Source organism: Schistocerca piceifrons, chromosome 3, assembly GCF_021461385.2.
Source record: "Schistocerca piceifrons isolate TAMUIC-IGC-003096 chromosome 3, iqSchPice1.1, whole genome shotgun sequence".
NCBI classification, from domain to species: domain Eukaryota; kingdom Metazoa; phylum Arthropoda; class Insecta; order Orthoptera; family Acrididae; genus Schistocerca; species Schistocerca piceifrons.
The window spans coordinates 781,452,249-781,466,799 of record NC_060140.1 but is presented as its reverse complement, the minus strand read 5'-3'; positions in this window follow the sequence as shown (position 1 = coordinate 781,466,799).

Sequence of the window (14,551 nt, the reverse complement as noted above, 5' to 3'; positions counted from 1 at the left end):
TGCACCAAGTTATAAGACAACACTGGTTAGAAACATGCTGTTTATATTTTATTCCAGACCACAACCTCCTGCACTTTTAAAATGAGCAATTAATATGTAGAGAAACTAATTTTGATTCTGGTGCGAAGGAATGGAGTCAAGAAACATGAAAGGTACGTATTGACTTTCATACATGGACTGAGACTAGAGCTGATTCATACATTAAATAGTACAGAGGATTCGACTTATTTTTCTTCATAAATTTACAATGCAGATGCCAGAAACCAGTTTGGAAGTGAACATTTTTGAAACTCAGAAAATGAAAAGGTTCACATTGTGTAATACACATGCGTTGATAGTAATAATTTTAATTCACTCGAAGGGGTTGGCAGCATCTACGACAAAACTTCGTCTATACGCTATGTTTAGGAACAAAGGAAATTTAAACTTCCTGTATTACTATTTTCTGGTGAAAAATAATTTCCTTTTATGTTTATTAGTAATCTCTAAGACATAGATGCAATTGGCAAGCAGTTACAATGTCCAGCATGTTACTCGGAAGGAACAAGCACTGTTGTGACTATAGCCGTTATGAAATACATTAAATGTATTGGCAGTTGTGAATATGGACAACCATGAGCTGTATAACAGACAGACGACAGTGAAAATTTGTGCTGGACTGAGACTCGAACCCAGATTTCTTGCTTATCGCTATAGTTCAATTCTTTTATCTTGGCGGCTCGCGCATGCCCGCCTAGACGCGGGAGATTGCTGCGTTGCCAGTTGCACACGACGCACGCGCCAATAGAAGCAGCGCCATAGTATAGCATAGTTCGCAAGCTTACGTTTAGGGGGGAGCGCGCAGTTCGTGAAGTAAAGCCACCACGGCCGCATTAACCCTTTCGCTGCTACAAAGACGTGCTCTCTGCATTCCGCGCTGTGGGCGATTTTGTCACTGCACTGCTCGCCTGTGCAGACACATTGTGTTCCGACTGCTTTGACACTCTTTATCATTCGATTCCACAAAAACTATTTGGCTCAAAAATTAGATTTTTACCTATCTTCTTGACTGATACCTTCCCCCCATAAATGACTTAATTTTGTTTCGATGTTCAACGCAGTTATTATGCAGCATTAAATATAGTAAACCATTGCACGAAATTTTGAAGAGTTTGCAGAGGTAAAAGTCCATGGAGTATACTTTCCGGATGGTCGATTTTAGTTGCCACAATGTTGAGAATGAAATGTGGACAAGATACCTATATATTTCATTTAATTTAAGTACCACATAAGTGTCGTATGCAATATTGAGAAATATTCCACCTTTCGCGACTGTAACAAAAGTTTTACTTACACTGGGCACGTTTGGCTTTATTTTAAAGCACTTCAATCAATCAAAAGGAAGTAGACAAAATACATTAAACAAAACTGTGGACTTACAAAAACATTAGGACTTGAATATACCGTCTGTCAGTGAAGTGCTCAGAGCTATGTCAAATATAATTTTGTGTGGCACATACAAACAGCATTTATTTGCTAAAACACTGATGCGCCAACACAAACCTTGAATATTGTGCTACCGCAGCACAAAACTACGAAAGGTGACTTGGCAATGGAGGACACAAAATACATGATGCTTCAAAAGAGAGAAACGCGTCTGGTCTAAATAAGTCGCTTATTACAGTTGCAGAAGAGGGATATATTTCAATACCATTGGTAAAACTGCGACTGTGGAACAAAAACAAGAAATAGAACATGAATACCATTGTGTATGTGCCATACCTTTCACCGATGGAAGTGCTTTAAAATAAAACCAAACGCGCCGTGTGTAAATAAAACTTTTATTACAGTCGCGAAAGACGGAATATTTCTCAATATTACATACGACACCTATGTGGTACTTAAATTAAATGAGATATTGTTATACAGTAAATATTATATGAAATTTTGGTATCTTGTCCACATTTCATTCTCAACATTGTGGCAACTAAAATCGACCATACGGAAAGTATACGCTATGGATTTTACCTCTGCAAACTCTTCAAAATTTCGTGCAATGGTTTACTACATTTAATGCTGCACATCAAAACAAAATTAAGTCATTTATGGGGGGAAGGTATCAGTCAAGAAGACGTGTAAAAATCAAATTTTTTTGCCAAATAGTTTTTGGAAATCGAATGATAAGTGTGTCAAAGCAGTGGGAACACCATGTGTCTGCACAGGCGAGAAGTGCAGTGATGACAAAATCGCGCACAGCGCGTAATGCGGGGAGCACGTGTCTGCAGCAGCGAAAAAGTTGATGAAGAGGCAAAGCACTAGAAATTTCGTTCAAACGAATAAAATTCGTGAAGTAAGCCACTCCAATATTGTTTTTAAATAAAGAAAATATTAAGCACCGCACAAGGTTTGAACTCGTAACCTTTCACTTGGCAGCCCAACACCTTGACCGTTCTGCTATCTCACCTCATGAGACAGTGGAACTCCATAAGGACTCTAAGGCCTCACGCAACTACTTATAAACACTGTTGGTATGACTATGAATTACTCACGCTTCATCGAAGTACGATAGGAAATAAACAGTTACCGCTATTGTTTATTGCGAAAAAGCAGTTCATGAGATTGAAACAAACACCTTTCCTTGCTATCACCTGAATTAGGAGTCTTATTGCTTGTTTGGTTTAATTAATAGAATATGAAGCAATTGGTATAAAGAATGCTTTTTCAAACTTTCTATAAAAGAAAGTCTGCTATCAAGACATTGCTTTTGTTCTATTACTTTATTTGTGACTGAACGTTTCTAAAACTGAAGACACTTGTCCGTGCTCTGCACTGCAGTCGAGATGTGGCAACGTCGTTCTCTGTTCATTGGCTGACTGTGTTTTGTGACGTCAGATGCGCAGAACGAACCTAAACTCGGCCGCCAAGATATATGACGCGCACTTTAGTGGTCGCCTTACCATTAGGCTATCCGGGCACGGCACACAGCCAGACCCGAACTTCCACATGCTGTCAACCATGTGTCTACAACATGCACTCGTACCTTCATTATGTGTATTCCTGCACAGGGGAGACATTTTAATTGCAAGTCACTTGCCCGGTGTCGGCATCCATGTCCAAAGGACCATTGCATCGTACATCTGAACAACACAAGCACTGCAATAACGAATTTATCAACCGACACTGGGCAAGCAACTTTCACTCGAAATGTCTCCCCTGTACGGGAATATATATAATGAATGCAGGAGTGCAGATTTTAGACACATACGTGATGACATGAAAGTTTAGGTCTTAGTGTGAGTCGAGCTTGGATTGCCTAATGGTAAGGTGACCGCTTGCGATAAGTTGATAACTGTGCTTCGAGTCTCGGTTCGGCACTAATATTCATTGTCGTCGTTCCATTATACAGCTGATGTTTTGTAACTGTGTACACATTTCATGTAGTCCAGGGACGAACTTGCACAAAGAGACCACTTTCCGAACAAATAAAAATATTAACAGTAGGTTTCGAAACTCAAGAGGCCGTCGAAGAAGAAAATGCGTAGCATGTCCAAGATTTTCCGAGGATATGTAGTGAATAAAGGAAAAAGTTCTCAAGAGCCAAAGACGAATTAACCTGTATGTTAAGATGAAGAGAGCTGATGCAACTGCAGATAACTACGCTGTTGAGAGAAACTTTCATTACAATTCACGGAGCAGTTTAAAAAGAACTAAAATTGTTCTATATACTTTCCTCTTTTTTTATTGTATCTGCGACAAGTTCGTCAGCTCTTTCCGTTGAAATATTTTACGGTATCCATGAGAACAGGAGCTGCGCTCTACCAAAACTACAGTTCGATAGTCTTGGTACAATACATAAATGGAGTAGTAAATGGTAGGACTGCCTGTAATACTGGTAACATTGGTACGAAAGGAGCGTAAATAAATGTGTGACAGAGAAACTGGGACCCGAGAACTTCTCTTTTTGTTTGTTTATGTATCTGTTTTTAACATAATTAGAAGCGCATTAATGTCCAGTGTATATTTATATCCTTACAAAATATAAATTGCATTTTATAAGTAATAAAAATTATTTGGTCACGTAGCTTCTGCGCTTTTACGTAACAAAAGAAATTACTTTTGATGCAAGCAGTTTCCATGCCCAAATATAAAAAAATCTGTATAATTATTGAAGTTATTTACGTAATCGATAGAACTTCTTTATCATGATCAAAGGCAAAAATTTTCTATTATTATTGATATGTGTGACATCGTATTCAGGCGATGTTTGATAGGCTTTTGTTTTATGTTTCTTTTAATTTTACATTTTTTTTCAGGATATTGAGCATTTTATCGCTGTATGTTATATCCGTATTGTTTTTATTTTTACTGCAACATCCCTGTGTTTCGTTCTACAAATCAACAGCTTATGAATAAAATCTGAATTTTCAGTTTTTCTATAAATACTTTATTTTTAAGTAACAGACAGAAGGATAACTACGTAGAACCAAATTGTTCTGTAGGTTATGCGGCTCTTTATATGCCTCCACTCATTTTCTTGATGGCTCATTGCTTGCGGTTTCTAGAAAAATCCAGTATAACACTGATCGCATACAAAACAAAGTGATCCAAATGAGGTAACGCCCAATAGAAATGCTACACAACGTACAGGTAACGCGGTTAATCTTCACTGACTAATGCTACTAGGAAAATTACCGTAGTCTACGCTTCCTTATGATATTGTGGGGTAGCCTTTGGTAGTTTTTCAACTCTAATGGGAATGCGTGGTGCTCTCTTTTTACAAGGATTTAACGAGCCAAATGATTGGAGAGACTATTTTTCTTCGGACAAAATTGGAGAATTTAGCTTTCAGCCCTTTTATTTGAGGAATGACGGTTGACTGAAAGTACCAATTTGTTCACATTTATTTTTAATATATTTACACCGCAAATATTTCTTTGGAGAGTAACACGTCTAACTTATTATCGAGGTAAGTCAAAAGAAATGTGGTATCATTAGGGCGCTCTGAGCAAGTTCAAAGGGCAGCACTAGCTACACATGTGTGATGTTCATGAATGTATAAGGGACTGAAGAGAGCACTTCACACAGGAGGATAGAAGGTGAATAAGGCAGTCAACTCAACTTATTGAACTATATCAGTGCATTTTACTGCGAATTGTATTAATACATTTTACTACTGGTGGTAGTTTCAGTGGCGCTGAATTATTTTAACTTTATTTTATCGAAGTCTTCGATGTCACACATGCTGATGTAAGTAATTTCATTTTATTGGATGGTAGTCGATTGCCCAAAATTCGTAGTAAGTAAAGGTTTAATTTATCATTTGCTCTTGGTGGTACATAAAAATTATTTGTTTCAAATTTTTACGACATGTAGGGTATCACTTGCACAAATTGTGAAAGGACAATAAAACCTTAAGCACACATGAGGCACTAGTTTAAATGAAAGGGAAAATTGTAAAAGTTTCTGGACTTCAGCACAATGAGGAGAAGAAGATCCCGCAAGGGTCCACTCTACACCTGAGATACACTGTCGCGTATGTGATGCCCGTCTACGGATGTCGCCATGTGCAGCCCCTGCAACCAGCCAACACGCGACACTGTGGCGCATGGCTGGAAGCATAGTGGAGATACGGGGGCAGTTGACACGCAAGCTCTTACCGCGCGCGGCCGGCAGTGGGCGGTTTGAGGTGGTGCGCACGTCCATTTAGGGACATGACGAGTCACATTTGTTGTCGCTAAGAGAACGAGATCCTTTTTCCCTATCCTGACATTCATACACAGCCTTACTGACTAAACACTCCTTTCCTCCAACATTAATGACATTAAGGTTTATTTAGATTTACTGATCAAATCGGTAACTATGGATGATTTTTCCTTCATGTGGAGCCACAGACGTATAAAACTTACTGAAATATATAACTGTCATTTGACTGTACGATTTTCAAGCGTCACCTATGTCAAAAATCATCCGATTTGTCTGGAACACAAGTCATTGCTAAAGTATTTGTCTTTAGTTATATAAACCTTAAGTTTAGTAAGTAAAAGCGAAAACCTGATGGCGACTTGCTTGACTTAAAACCTATGATCTGGTCATCCGTTTCATTTCACAGCCTGGTCCTTTCAATAAGTCATGCAAGTCGTCAGCCACTTACCATATCAGAAAAATGTTGTCACTTTTACTTACGAAACATCAAATTTACCTAACCGAAGATATATATTTTAACATGTTGGATGATTTTTTGACCTTTTTAACACTTGAAAACGCCCGAAGGCTGAAACCTAGATCGTGTAATAAAGCATATCATGCAGTCAAATGGCCATCTTTCCTTAGGTAAATATCGTCTGTGGAATTTCCAACGTGAAAACCAGCTTGTCATTAGTCTTTGCGTTCTCACTCTTCCTTCGCAAACTAAAATTTCTTGAAAGTACCTAGCTACCACAGTTGTGTGAGCTATACAGATATTTTTCCCAACGAATTCTATAGATTCTATACGAATTCTCATGCAACTTCCTCACGAATTCATCAGTTCTCAGATTCAAGAAGAGGTAGACGGTAAAAAATGTAGATTACATGATGGGGAGTCTGACTATAGACAAGTATTCTATACCAAAAAGAGATTTAAAGTAAATATTCAGCGCCGAGTTGTATTAGCTACCGTGAATGTTCTTAAGTGTTGTGGACTTCAGAACGCTCCGTAACGTATCCTCTTGTACATGACCGATAGAGCTACTTTTCAACAACTCATTTCAGAATGCTTGAAGGGCCAGATAAATGGGATCCGATATAACGTCTCTACGTTGTGCATATTTCTTACTAAACCATTTTGAAACATGTTTTCGAGAAAGTGGGCATTATTTCCACGAAGTCTATTCTCTGGAAAGAGAGTTTGATTTTGTAGATACAACATTAATTCTAGGACTTTCCGTTCTGTTACTGTTTCATCACACATGGGGACCATTTATTACGATGCACTAGTGTCTGAGAATTTCACACAACTAGCGTTCTTTAACATCGGGGTAAATGCAAAATGTTAAACTTCTTCCTAATATTTAAAGAAATTTAATGCAGAATTAGAGTCAAGACTTTTAGTGGAAAGGTTTTCCCGATAAATACAACAATTCTGTTCTTTACAGAGAAATGCAAATAATAGTTTCGCTCTAAATCATGACGTTCAGGTACTATAGTATAATTGGAATGACATTACTACGCAACAAACACTGCAAAAGCTTCATTTTCCACCATTATTAAAGTTCATTGTTGCACTGTTGTGGACTTTTTTTCATTTATGAAATGTTGTACACTGTGTTGTATGGAACTCAATAACAAGACTGTGAGCACTTCCGCATAAGAGCAAATTTGCAACAAACGCAATCATTTTCTCTTCTCGTTCAGCGAATCAATGCACATTCGTGACTGTCACCCAGTGTAGCTGTCAATAGTGAAGACGTTAAGTGTTGACTGAAGAGCGATCTTGAATGCATGGCCACTTTGCGAATGACCGATCCTGGAAGTTTTAACTGCGGCCCATCGAGTAGCTGTTGCACCAGACGAAGGAGACGATAATGAAGATCGTAGCACTCACCGATGGTGGTGTAGATGGTGCCGCAGTAGAAGACAGCGTTCCAGAAGGTCCAGACTTTCTGGTCGGTGTCGGTGAGTCCTCCAACGCCGTGGACCTCGAGGACGTGCAGTTCGAAGTCGCGCATTATCCGCGACGCTTGGCCCTCGTAGGCCTTCTCGTCGTCAGCCAGGATTGGGTCGTTCACGAGCTCCCGCAGCTCGCGAATCACCTGCGAACAGCCGTCCCACCTCGTTGTCTACAACTACAGCAATATCATCTTAAATCTGGTTCACAGCAGTGCTCGCGGACGCACACACCCGATGTTCGTACAGGGTGGACAAAATAAACATGGTTCGGAAAATATTTCATGTGACCTAATATACTCAACCCAACTTACGTCATCCACCCCTCAGCGGACGATGTAAGTTGATTGCCCAACAAACATGCGTATTACTTGCTTGAAACATACGTAAACTAAACTGCAAGCGGATCTAAATTCAGTGCAAAGTCTCTCTGAGAAACAGTTCTTCCGGCTATAAGTAAAGAAGCACTACCGAATGCAATGAATAACCTATTTAGAATAGAAATTAACAATAAGCAAACCGTGGACGAAAGTGATAGAGTGTGTATGAAAGTAGATGACATGACAAATAAAATGAGTAGGTGGCTAGATCAAAAAAATTCTGATATCCAAGGAAAAAGACAAGAAAGACAGCAGAATTTACTGAATGCAGAGACTGAGAAAGGTTACAACTCTATCAATGCGCTCTCCATTATCGTATGTTGGCATTCAGGTCGTAACTATGCAACAGAAAACAAAAGGTTTCCAGTAGGAAAGAGTCCTGTATTATGACATTAGTCTTCATGGGTTTATGTGCTGTCCTACAAGATTACATTTTAGGGCCGTAATTTTTTGCATGTTTTAAACACCTTTCAAGAACAACATTATATCACTTTTCGTTTCTTTTGTTTTTAGGCTTCGGAGGTGTTGTGGCAAGATGAAACCAATTACAGTTTTAAAAATAATTGTTAATGACATTTCAACCAACGTTAATAAATGGTTTTGAGTCAGTCCACTGTGGTTAAACATCGAAACAGCTCACCGTCTATAACTCGGAATCTGCAGAAGGTTTTTTAACCAAACTACTTACAATACATGAATACATGCGGATTTGAGATTACAGCTTGACAACAAATTCCGTTGGGTGGAGCAATAACTACTGAATTGCCTAAATAAGTCTATTTTCCTCTACATGTTCGGAAACGACTGACAGTGGCGTTGTTAGATGGCAGTCTCGATGAGATTTTATCCCTGAGAGTCAGAACAGGAGTGTAAGGGAGTGCCAGACAAAAAGAAACAAAAAGAACTGATATTTTTGTGTCAACCCCATTATTTCCGTAGTAACCAGGCTCAGCAGTGCTCGTTCGGATGGCATGTGACAGGGATTGGAAGGGTGTCATGCGGAAATATTGAAATTATCTGTCTGACGTGTCTCCAAAGTATCTGCATTAGCAACCTTCAAAGGAAATCAGTATTATAAACTAATTCTCAGATGTTTATGATTTATAATCTGTCCACCGTATTTCTACGTAAATAAATAAATTTTTTTGTTCCTCCAGATTGATTTCATTCCTTTTCCTACAGTAAGAAGTGGATAAATTATAGTTCAATTACGGGTAATCAGCTGTATTTAAAAGGCAAAACTGACTGTACTGCGACTTGTGAGATGCTACCGAGGGTCGTAACATCCGTGTCGCGCTTACGTACAGAATGCTTTCGTTGCACTCCGTAAAAGTACGACGACACAACCGTAGCTAACACAATAACAATAGCTTGGCTTTGGCAGTTTGTAGCGCATTTTTCCTCCTGGCTTCTCAAGAGCAGTAGCAAACAGTAAGCTGAATGTCATATCTACGCTCACTTTGCCAGCACAGGTCTCTTTAATCGAACAGTCTCTCTGTCTCTCTCTCTCTCTATATATATCTAAAGAGACTAAAGGTATAGATAATACAGAGCATCGATTTGTCCGGCTGGTATACCGTTACGTGAGGCACGCGATGATACAACACGTGGCGGAAAGGAAATATAGCCAAACTGATTTTAAATGTCACCACTGCATACTAAGTCTTGATTTCTTCCTCAATCATTTATCGTAAGCTACAGATGGCATTTAAATTTCCTGCTGACTGTATATATATGTAGTTTCCGATACACCGTACTTCTGTCTCTTTACCCAGGTCCTTTTTCGTACACTTTACAAAGGAAACCGAGGCCTGTCGGTAAAATGTTTCAGATATGGTTAAAGCATTGGAAATAAGCATTGTATCCCATTGAAAAACAAAATTTGTTATATTATTTATCTACCTAAATGGATGAAAATGTGTATACTATGGCATATATATATTACTTTTTGACCGGCTCTGGCAGTTTATGTTCTTATCGTCAGCTGCGTTTGTAGTAAATCATGTTCGCATGGTGGCTGATGCTGTAGCTGTGCGTGATTCGGGGTCGTAAAAATTTCTCCTTTTAAAACCGTTAATACAAAGAAATCCTCTGCTCAAAGTCTGCCGGTTTTTGAAGTGCTAGGAGGGAGCAGAAGTGTTGGAAGTATCCTGACATAATATGTTGTTTACCAGAACTCCCTGCAATGTCTCATGGACTCAGAGCGTATAACACTGTTGATGGTGACCTGTCAATCTACTAAATTTACTGGGGGTTCAGCTCGCTTTTAATCTTATTTATTTTCTTTCGTTGCACAGTTACATATTCAGCCCCAAGTTTCGATGAAATTGCTCCACCCCTTCCCCTACGGCTTATGTCAGCAGGACCGACACCAAACAGCTCGAGGACCTCAGTAACTATAGATTCGACACTGAAAAACTGTTCATCTTCGATCCCCAGCTGCCGCTCGGGATTAGCCGAGCAGTCTGGGGCGTTGCAGTCATGGACTGTGCGGCTGGTCCTGGCTGAGGTTCGAGTCCTCCCTCGGGCATGGGTGCGTGTGTTTGTCCTTATGCTAATTTAGGTTAAGTAGTGTGTAAGCTTAGGGACTGATGACCTTAGCAGTTAAGTCCCGTAAGATTTCACACACATTTGAATATTTTGATCCCCAGCTTCCTCAGGACCTAGAGGTGTATTGAGCAAGTTATATACACTACTGGTTAAGATTATTGAACGTAACAGTTACGCTTACACGTAACCCCCTTGTTTCTTGTCCGAAATTGTACCAAACGCATTCCCCGAAAACTTTTTTGAGCTATTAGTTCAGGAGCCTATGCGAAGTGTCAACGGTCATGATAACATACTAAATCTTTTGGCGACAACAACCCTTAACAGATAGACAGCATCATAACATATACTGGGATTAGTGACGGCAAGGTCGCTGTAATGAGATTGAAGACTATAACATCGAAATCCATCAAATATCACCGCAAAATGAGAGTGCGTTTTAAAAAGTAATACCTCCCAATTTTTATGTGAAAATTGTCAAAGCTTTTTAATAAAAACAAACGTTTTTAACATGTTTACATACTAAATTCCCAACACAGTCACCCTGGCGACGAACACATTTCTCTCAAAGAGAGACCATACTGCCACTAACGAATGTTTGATATTGTTAGTGGAGCTCCTACCTTACCTCTGCTTGCACTGCCTCATCACTATCAAGTTGAAGTCCTGGAAGGTGTTCTTTAAGTTTTGGAAACAGATGAAAATCGGACGGGGCTGTATGATGGATGACTGATGACAGTCAACCCGAAGCATCGGATTGTGCCAGATGTCGCAGCGCTTGTGTGTGGTCTCGCACTGCCATGGTGCAGGACTGACTGCTCCATGTGTCGACGAACTCTTCGAATTGGAAACTCGATTACGGCACACTGTTTCTCACGCACCGACATAGTTACGTTACTCGCCGCCATGTTACACCCCACAATTCGGAGCCGTCTAACGGCAGAGGGCTGCGAATATGTAGACGTTACTTTTCAGCTCGGCCTCCTTATATGTTTAATATAACAGATAAAAATTCGTTTGACGGTTCCCTAACTAATTAACTGCGGGCAGGTTTGGAATTAAATTCAGTGAAAAAGTATTACACTACTGGCCATTAAAATTGCTACACCACGAAGATGAAGTGCTACAGACGAGAAATTTAACCGTCAGGAAGAAGATGCTGTGCTATGCAAATGATTGGCTTTTCAAGGCATTCACACAAGGTTGGCGGCGGTGGCAATACCTACAACGTGCTGACATGAGGAAAGTTTCCAACCGATTTTCTCATACACAAGCAGCAGTTGACCGGCGTTGCCTGGTGAAACGTTGCTGTGATGCCTCGTGTAAGGAGAAGAAATGCGTACCATCACGTTTCCGACTTTGATAAAGGTTGGATTGTAGCCTATCGCGATGTAGTTTGTCGTATCGCGACATTGCTGCTCGCGTTGGTCGATATCCAATGACTGTTAGCAGAATATGGAATCGGTGGGTTCAGGAAGGTAATACGGAACGCCGTGCTGGATCCCAACGGCCTCGTATCACTAACAGTCGAGATGACAGGCATCTTATCCACATGGCTGTAACAGATCGTGCAGCCACGTCTCGATCCCTGAGTCAACAGATGGGGACTTTCGCAAGACAACCATCTGCACGAACAGTTCGACGATCTTTCCTGCAGCATGGACTATCAGCTCGGAGACCATGGCTGCGGGTACCCTTGACGCTGCATCACAGACAGGAGCGCCTGCTATGGTGTAGTCAACGACGAACCTGGGTGCACGAATGGCAAAACGTCATTTTCTCGGATGAATCCAGGTTCTGTTTACAGCATCATGATGGTCGCATCCATGTTTGGGTTCATCGTGGTGAACGCAGATTGGAAGCGTGTATTCGTCATCGCCATACTGGCGTATCACCTTGCGTCATGGTGTGGGGTGCCATTGGTTACACGTCTCTGTCACTTCTTGTTCGCATGGACGGTACTTTCAAAAGTGGACGTTACGTCAGATGTGTTACGACCCGTGGCTCTACTCTTCATTCGATCCCTGCGAAATCCTACATTTTAGCAGGATAATGCACGACCGCATGTTGTAGGTCCTGTACGGACCTTTCTGGATACAGAAAATGTTCAACTGTTGCCCTGGCCAGCACATTCTCCAGATCTCTCACCAAGTGAAAACGTCTTGTCAATGGTGGCCGAGCAACTGCCTCGTCACAATACGCCAGTCACTACTCTTGATGAACTATGGTATCGTGTTGAAGCTGCATGGTCAGCTGTACCTGTACACGCCATCCAAGCTCTGTTTGACTCAATGCCTAGGCGTATGAAGGCCGTTATTACGGCCAGAGGTGGTTGTTCTGGGTACTGATTTCTCTGGATCTATGCACCCAAATTGCGTGAAAATGTAATCACCTGTTAATTCAAGTATAATATATTTGTCCAATGAATACCCGTTTATCATCTGCATTTCTTCTTGGTGTAGCAATTTTAATGGCCAGTAGTGTAATAGCAACTGAGAGATTCATATCCGGTAAATTAATAAGAGACGGAACACAGAAGACTGTTTCAAAATCAACAAAACACTTAAAAGAACGCAAAATCTCCAAGACTGGCGAAGCTTTACAGAAGCTCGAAATTTAGTGCGGACTTGAATGCGAGGTGCTTTTTAACAGGTTCCACAATGAAAACCCTCTCGGTAGGTAACAGAAAATCCAAAAAGTTTCCATTCATATGTAAAGCACACGAACGTCAACACGCAAGAAATAATTTTGTAATGCGATAGCAATAGTAGTTTTACCAATAACAGTCCCACTGAAGCGGAGATACTAAACACAGTTTCCGAAATTTCTTCACCAATGATGATGCAGTATTATTCCAGAATTTGAATCAAGTTCAGATAACTGTTTGAGTAAATTAGAAATAGATTCCCTCGGTGTATTGAGGCAAATTAAATCAGTTAATAAAAGTAAGTCTTCCGGTCCAGACTGGACAGCTTCAGCTCACATCGGTTGCGGTTGTCCACCATTATCTCTGGTAGTCACCCAACAACGATTGCGCCAGCCTCGCTGTGCAGACGGCGACTCATTCTGTTTTGGCGTTCTGACTGTAGCGGATGGGCAGGGCAGCTCCTACCTAGGGCCGCGCACTGATACTGTGCAGATTCGCAAGAGGAGGAGGACGTGGTGGCGGGACTCTATTCAGCGAATATATGTCGGAGTCTGAGAGAACTGTCTAATGGCAGGTGGAGAATAGGAGAAACCGAAGAACTTGCTGCTGTGGACTCCCTTTAATGCGTCAGCTGCCATCACCTGCGGAAATGAAATTGGTGAGTACGCTTCTGAACATTTGCTCCTGACGTTTCTGAATTTTGCAAACTGTGCCTGTTGACATCCCGGTCAGCTTTGTTTGGGCTGCCAGGGTTGATCAGTTGCTGTAAATACTGGTTCTGACATTGTATTAGGTGCCATTACCTTGCTTCTGGTAACAATAGGACCTGTGAACTTGGATTAATTGAAGCCTGTTCGGTGTTTTGGAGCTTGATCAACTGATTAATTTCTGTTTTCTTAACTACAAAATTTTTATTTTATTGGTTTTGTTGTGTATCTTGGAGACTGATAGACTGACTATCTTGTAAAACGGTAAGATTTTGCCACCCACACATTTAAGATCCTGAATATTGTTTTAGATTTATTTTTATATTAGATTACTGTTTACGATGCACAATATTCATCATTTCTTTGTCTACGACTGACTAGCACCACATACTAACAATTTCTGTAGCATTGCATGTCTCAGAGTTAGTTAGAGCTGTGCGCTAATAGAAAGGGCGACATGGGCCACGAGTTCCTCAGAAGGCGCTATCAGCTAAAGAAGCGCTGCCGAGACTTGTCGAGTTCTGCGGGAACGGACATTTATTTCCCTGAGAGAGAGCAGAGCGAGGAGATGGCGGTTTACAATTTTGGAGGGTAATAATCAATGTAGAGAGATATAATGTTTTTGTAATGGCTGTCTGAGCCACACG